General features: G+C 46.5%; 1 protein-coding gene across 1 annotated transcript in view; it reads right to left on the bottom strand.

Moving 5' to 3' along the window:
• The window catches only part of DNAI1 (dynein axonemal intermediate chain 1), a 145,687-nt gene that overhangs the window by 9,135 nt on the left and 128,782 nt on the right, over positions 1–7,770 (bottom strand). The gene's annotated exons all lie outside the window — the stretch shown is intronic.

Below are 7,770 nucleotides of genomic sequence, written 5' to 3'. Positions count from 1 at the left end.
TGACAGCATCTCCAGCCTGGGATCATGATGTACAGCTCAGTATGATCACATTCTCTTCTACCATCCATCCCCTCATTTGGGTATACTTCCAAGTCCAAAACTGATGGGTAACAATTTACAGGACTCCAAATCCTACAGCCAATTAAAATGTCTTTGGTAAAAAAAAACAATGATAGACAAGACAGAACAACAGGGGAATTAATAATGGAAAAACACATAAACAATTCTTGCCAAATGCATGGCAAAAACGGAATGCCGCCGTTAGTTGACATGAAAATAAAAATAAAAAGAAGGCTTTATCTCTGAAGGAAAGTTCCTAAGTACAAACCGGGTGCCGTTACACTTTGCCGTTTGGTAGATGTGCAGTGCTACCAAACTCTGCCTAAGCAAAAGGCCACAATGCGTGGGAAGGCACAGCCATTCATTTGAGAAAAACGGATGCCCCTAGAGAAGACTCTGTCATGCCTAATTGCATGTTTCCTCCCAGTCATTAAAAGATCATGCAGACAACATCCGTGCACCAGCCTTTATGCAAGACCAAAAAAAAATCACCAGGAGGGCTTCCTTTGCAGAAAAAACCCCCAATTTCTAGAGCAGACATGTCAAACACAAGGCCCGGGGGCCGGATCCGGCCCGCGAAATGGTTTCATGCAGCCCGCGAAGCCATCCTGGAAACAGTGAGGGAACGGACCCACTGCTTTGGCCCTGGCCCAGAGACTCTCCTCCTGCCAGAGACCCTCAGATCTGTCCCACTCCTGCCCAGGCCCCCATAGGCACCCTTGAGGCGAACGATGTAGAGTGCCATACGCACTCTAGCCACGCCCACCCAGTAGGCCACGCCCACCTTGGCCATACCCACCCAGCCCCTTGAGGGCAACCGCAATGCTGATGCGGCCCTCAATGAAATTGAGTTTGACACCCCTGTTCTAGAGCAAACACAGAATCACAGAAGAAGAGAGTTGGAAGGGACCTTGGAGGTCTTCTAGTCCAACCTCCAGCAACCACAACTTCTGGAGGCAGACCGTTCCACAGATTAACAGAATAACGGAGTTGGAAGGAACCTCAGACGCCTTCTAGTTCAACCCCTTGATCAAGCAGGAGACCCTAGTCACTTGTCTGAGATAGTATAGCAGCTATACTATAGCTCCTCCTGCTTGAGCAGGGGGCTGGACTAGAAGACCTCCAAGGTCCCTCCCAGCTCTATTCTAGTCTAACAAATCCCCAAAGAGATGGCTGTGCAAGGTGAGGAGAAAGGAGAACTTGCCTCCCAAGGGCTTCATCTTTGCAGGTCTTCAAGAAAAGATTGGACATCCATTTGTCCCAGGTGGTGAAAGGATTCCTGCCTTAGCCAGGGGGGTGGTGGTGTTGGACTAGAACAGGGCTTTTCAACCTTTTCACCCATTGTACCACTTTTAGGATATGGCAACATCCGAGGACCACCAGTTGCCTAGCAAGGTGTCAAAAAGTTGATGACCAGGGAAAAAAAGGGAAAAAGTGATGAAGTACAGGTAGTCCTCGACTTACAACAGTTCACTTAGTGACTGTTCGAAGTTACAATGGCACTGAAAAAAGTGCCCCCCCCAGCCACAGCCGAGCAGGACACCTGCCTGCCCGCCCGGTGGTACTCTTCCTCCTGTCCGAGGTTTTCATAGTTGCGAGTATTTCTGTTGAGGATTGGCACTGGAGGTGGGGTGGGGTGGGTCTTTGGTTTTTATTCCCCCCGTCTGCTGGGTGGTTGCAGCAGGTTTTGGTCACTTCACATGACCTTGGGATCCTGGGACTGTCATAAATATGAATCAGTTGCCAAGCATCTGAATGTAAATCACAAGACCTTGGAGATGCTGCAACATTCCAGCTGACTGGTGCTTCTTCTGGGCTCAGAAATGGCAGGATCAGCACTGAGCTCCAGCTGGATCCTGGCACTGATCCTGGCGCTTCCACTGAGCCCTGACAGCCCTGCAGCTCCAGCCGTCTCTCGCTCAGGCTTGTGCGGTGCTGGCACCAGTTCAGCTCATTCCCCTCCCCCGCTACCACTTTTCTAGGATGGTCGCGTACCACCTGCCAGGTGCCAATGTACCACAGGTGGTACCCGTACCACTGGTTGAAAAGCCCTGGGCTAGAAGACCTCCAAGGTCCCATCCATCATGGGATTCTATGATTCTGTGAACTTTGCTTCCACTTCGGTGGGATTTCCTCCCTTCGGCTGTGAGTCTTCCCCCCTCCCCAATTCCTCTGCTTGAACACTGAATCACCCTAACAGTGCATGAGCTTGCTTTTGTTCTCCCTCGAGACCATCGAGAAATCAGAATGAGCTTCTATAAAAAGCTCAGGAACTATGAATACCTACCACACAAGAGGGGGAAAGCCACAAGACTCCTACTTAAGCAAGAGACCCTATCCCATTTCAGACAAGCGGGCTGTCCAGTCTCTTCTTGAAAACCTCCAGTGTCTCAGCACCCACAACTTCCAGAGGCAGGTTGTTCCACTGACTTGATTGTTCTCACTGTCAGGAAATGCCTCTTTAGTGCTAGGTTGCTTCTCTCTTTGGTTAGTTTCCATCCGCTGCCTCTTGTCCTGCCATCAGGTGCTTTGGAGAAGAGCTTGACACCCCCTCCCCTCTACTCTGCGGCAGCCCCTCAAATACTGGGGCTGCCCCAAAGAAGAGGGGGTCAACCTATTCTCCAAAGCACCAGGAGGCAGGACAAGAAGCAACGGTTGGAAACCAATCAAGGAGAGAAGCAACCTAGAACTAAGGAGGAATTTTCTGACAGTGAGAACAATTAACCAGTGGAACAACCTGCCTCCAATAGTGGCGAATGCTCCAGCCACTGGAGGTTTTCAAAAACAGACTGGACACCATTGGTCCAGAATGATATAGAGCTTGGACTAGGGATTATTATATAGGGATTGGACTAGAAGACCTCCAATGTCCCTTCCAATTCTATTGTTCTGACCATCGCCCCTTCCCCTTGTATTAAGCATGGGTTCCTGCCCCTCTGCCCCCAATCCACCACTTTTCCACAGAACACCACTTCTGGGGATTGTTTGGGGCATTTATCAGGCCAACCTGGAGAGAAATTGGAAGGGTGAGACTTGATTGTCTGGATGACTCAGAATAAAGCACATCCTCACATTAACACCCTTGGCATTAACAACCTTCCTTTATTGCTTTCAAATGTGGTTTTGCAACACCGCCGAGCGCTCTGCATATCCAGAAATGCAAAGCAACTCTCCCTTCGCAGAAGCGTGCTGAGCTAGAGAAGCACGCGTTTCCAGCTTGTTGTTTCCAGATCCAAGGCCGCACTTATGTTAAAATGCATTATTTATTCCAAACTGCTTTTCAGTCATTGGCAGGAAAAATATAAGGTCAATAACACTCCAAGGATATGAATCAAGCTTAGCGGTTTGTTTTCCATGCCAGCGCTTTGAGTAACAGGTAGTCCTCGACTTACGACCACAATAGGGCCCAACATATCCGTTGCTAAGCGAGACAGTTGTTAAGTATGTTTTGCCCCATGTTTACACCCTGTCTTGCCATAGTTGTTGAACTGAATACTTTATTTGGCCAAGCGTCATTAGACACACAAGGAATTTGTCTCTGGTACAGAAGCTCTTACTTAAGGGATTCCCTGCGGTTGTTAAGTTAGTAACATGGTTGTTAAGTGAACCTAGCTTCCCTATTTGTCAGAGCCCATATATTACTGGAGGGGGGGAAATCTATTCTATTTCTTTCTTTTTCCTTTTTATTTATTACTGCGGGTTCTGCCATTCTCCTGAAGGAGAGTGGGGAAGACGCCACGGGCTGTGTCTTTGTTTCTTTCTTTCGCTATAATGTTGTGGTGGCCAACCTATGGCACGCGTGCCACAGCTGTCACGCAGAGCCCTCTGTGTGGGCACGCACGCCATCGTCCCAGGCCTAGGCCTTCAGCTGGGTTTTATGAAACCTTTTCGCTTTAGACCTCCGCTGCCGCGTGCAAAAAAAAAAAGGTTCAATCAATCGATTTCAACTTCTCGCGGGGAAAAAAAAAGATCTTGCAAAGTTGGCATGGATTGATTGAACTTTTTAGTTCCACCCAATCTGCCATTACCACCGCAGCCATGCCCATCCAATGGGCCACGCCCACCCAATGGGCCACGCCCACCCGGCACCCGATGATAACATAAGTGGGTTTTGGATTGCAGTTTGGGCACTCGGTCTCTAAAAGGTTCGCCATCACTGCTATAATGTCTCTTTTCTGCTACTCCTGCATACTTACTCTTTGATCTGTCTCTCCCTTGATGTTACCTTGGGGTGAGAAAGGAATGTGCCTCCGGCCAGCTGGCTTCTCTCTCGTATTTTTGGAAGGGAAGGTGCAAAGACCCAACAACATAGGTGCGAGCCTGGGAAAGGCCTGTGTTATCAGCTCCTTTCCCACAGCGGACTTAAGACCTGAGGATTGGCCCCCTTCAAACTGACCGGATGAACTGTTGGGGTGGGGTTTTGCTTGAGACTCTTTTAACCTGTTGATCTGAGCGGGAAATCCTCAGATCCTGCCTGTTATGCCTGCTAGCAGCCTCTCCTAATAAAAGCTCCTTTTAGAAGAAACTGCTTCCACGAGCCCTGCCTTTCTTAGGATGAAGCGGGCCCTGACACTGTCAGTCAGAAGGACGGCGAAAGGAAATCACATGACCCTGGGACACTGCACATGTCACAAATAGGAACCCCAGTCGCCAAACACCTGGATTTTGATCACGCGACCATGGGGATGGTGCAACAGTCATTAAGTGTGAAAAAACAGAAGTCGCTTTTTTTCCAGTGCCTTTGTAACTTTAAATGGTCGTGTGGGAAGTCAGCCCCCTCCCGGTGAAGGAAATATTAAAAGGGTAGGAAAATATATTTCCTCAAAGGATCTTAAAGAGGCAGGAAAACATGCCCAGTTTTTCTTGATAGCCCCAGGTCTCCCTCCCCCAAGCAGAAACCAGCTCTGTAGAAATGCAGATGTAAATCCAGGAAGGTTGTAGGCCCCCAGATTAAGAAGACAAAGACACCTAAAATCTGCATACCTCACCCAAACTCAGCCCAGCCCCAGGGAAGCAGGACATGACCTTTGGACATGATAGGATTAACCCATCACCATCAGAATATGAGAAAGGCACACTCAGACTCAGGTCAAAAGTTCATGATACAGGAAATAGCCTCAAACAGGAACAGGAAGCAGCTCCAAACAAAAGGCTCCAGAGGGTATAAAAACCCACTCCCTACATGTGCTCACCCCTTTTTTCTCTTTTCTACCAGAGCCATATTCCTGTCTGGCTCTCCTCTTCAATAAACTACAACCTTTTTTCTAAAGCAGTCGCCATGTTTATTCCCAGCTTGGAAGAACCACAATGAAGACCTTTCTTCCAACAGTCACTAAAGGAACTATTTTAAGTCAAGGACTACCTATCATCCTATTTTATTTCTTTTTTCCTTTCCATTTAAAAAACGAAACAAAACACTGCAATGCGTATTTCTTCAATCGGGATCTCAGCTATCTGAGGGATTGTGCCTTTCATAAGCAGTTTTCTTCTATTTTAAAATTTTGAACGCTCACTAAGTGAACTTTTTTTAAGTCAGGGAAACATATAATCATATTTTATTTTATTTTCCTTTCCATTAAAAAAACAACGACATTGCAATGCTCATTTCTCCAGCACGGATCTCAGCTATCTGGCGGATTGCGTCTTTAATAAGTTGTTTTCTTCCATCTTTGGCTTCTATTTGCTGCTTCTCCAAAGTAGCAGCTTACTGGTGATGATTTTTTTGAGCAGTTTATGTTTCCTATATGGAAGTTTAACTATTGATTTTCTTTTAATTTGCAAGTTCAGAATCTCAAAAAAAGCAAAGAGAAGGCATACCGGTACAGTACGGTATCCAGAGGGTAAAAATATATAGGTAAAGGTAAAGGTTCCCCCGCACACGCGTGCTAGTTGTTTCTGACTCTAGGGGCCAGTGCTCATCTCCGTTTCAAAGCCGAAGAGCCAGCGCTTGTCCGAGGACGTCTCCGTGGTCATGTGGCCGGCATGACTGGACGCCAAAGGCGCACGGAACGCTGTTACCTTCCCACCATAGTGGTCCCTATTTTTCTACTTGCATTTTTACGTGCTTTCGAACTGCTAGGTTGGCAGAAGCTGGGACGAGTAACAGGCGCTCACTCTGTTTACGCGGCACTCGGGATTCGACCCGCCAAACTGCCAACCTTCTGATCGACAAGCTCAACGTTCTAACCCACTGAGCCACCGCGTCCCTTTTATATAGACAATTACTAAATGGCAGGAGTGTGAGTTTCCAGAATCTCTCTGCTGACATTTAATGGTATGGGAAGTCAGCCCCCCCAAAGAAGGAAATATTAAAAGGGCAGAAAAAATATATTTCCTCAAAGGATCTTAAAGAGGCAGAAAAGCATGCCCAGTTTTTCTTAATAGCCTCAAGTCTCCCTCCCCCAAGCAGAAACCAGCTCTGTAGAAATGCAGATGTAAACCATTCAGGAAAGTTGAAGCTAGAAACTTGGGCAGGCAAAGGGACCTAAAATCAACCCTAACCCTAACCCAAACTCTAGGACAGGACATAATAGGATTAACCCACAAATGCCAAAGGGCACACCCAGGCTCAGGTCAGAATACATGACACAGGAAATAGCCTCAAAGAGGAACAGGAAACAACTCCAAACAAAAAGCTCAAGAGGGTATAAAACCCCACTCCCTACATGTGCTCTCTCCTCTTTTCTTCCAGATCCATCTTCCTGTCTGGCTCTCCTCTTCAATAAACTGCAACCTTCTTTTTAAAGCAGTCGCCATGTTGTTTATCCCCGGCTTGGACTGAACCCTGATGAAGACTTTTCCTTCAACAATGGCTATACCAAAATTTCATGGCCAGCTTCCTTGTGTTTCAAGTCCCCATGCTGGTGGGCCAAAAGAAGAGCAACAACTGCAATTTAATAAGTTTGTGGAATGCATTTTAATAACTGAAAGAAAGAACTTCAAAATTAAATTTATTCCTATACTGTCTCTGACCCTCATTTTGATCATGAACATGAACTACAATAACCAAACTAGAAAACTATGTTGCAAAGATCAGGGGTCCACTTCCTCCTCTTGTAATTAATTAACTGATTCACTTGCCCAAATAATACCAGACAGGAAAAATACAGAGCTACACCGAGGGGGCGACCAAACCCAGCACATTGGTATACATGAAAGGGGAAAGAACCACACGCTTAGCAAAGTAAGATAAGAACATTTGCACCAAAGCTGCACATTCCTGAGATGAAACTTTACAGAGGACACATTCACATGTGCACCCCCACCTCACAAAAGGACCACTGAAGCCTGTAAATACCAACAGCCTCTCCATCCCAAATTGTAGCTATCTTCCAGAGTTATCTTTAGACTCTCAAATTAACTTGTTTCTGTTCAAACAGTGTGTCATTCTGATTCATTCTTGCACAACTCTGGCTGAGATTGGGACCTCCAATTCTTCTAACAAGCTCAAAATGCAAATATGGTAGTACCTTGGTATTCATTGTTAATTAGTTCTGGGAGACGCGATGGGTAGCAAAAACGACCGAGTACCAGACCACGTTTTCCCATAAAACATAATGTAAATCAATTTGCTGTGATCCCGAACCAAAGACCATGCCCATTTTAAAGCAATATGTAAAAAGACACGGTTGTTCATCATTACTTTACATGAGATGCAACAGAATAACATAGCTGGAAGGGACCATGGAGGTCTTTTAGTCCAACCTCCTG

The sequence above is a fragment of the Vipera ursinii genome, assembly GCF_947247035.1.
Source record: "Vipera ursinii genome assembly, chromosome: 2".
In the NCBI taxonomy this organism is placed as follows: Eukaryota; Metazoa; Chordata; class Lepidosauria; order Squamata; family Viperidae; genus Vipera; species Vipera ursinii.
Note: the sequence above shows the minus strand (reverse complement) of the source record. Positions and strands in the feature narration are given on the sequence as shown.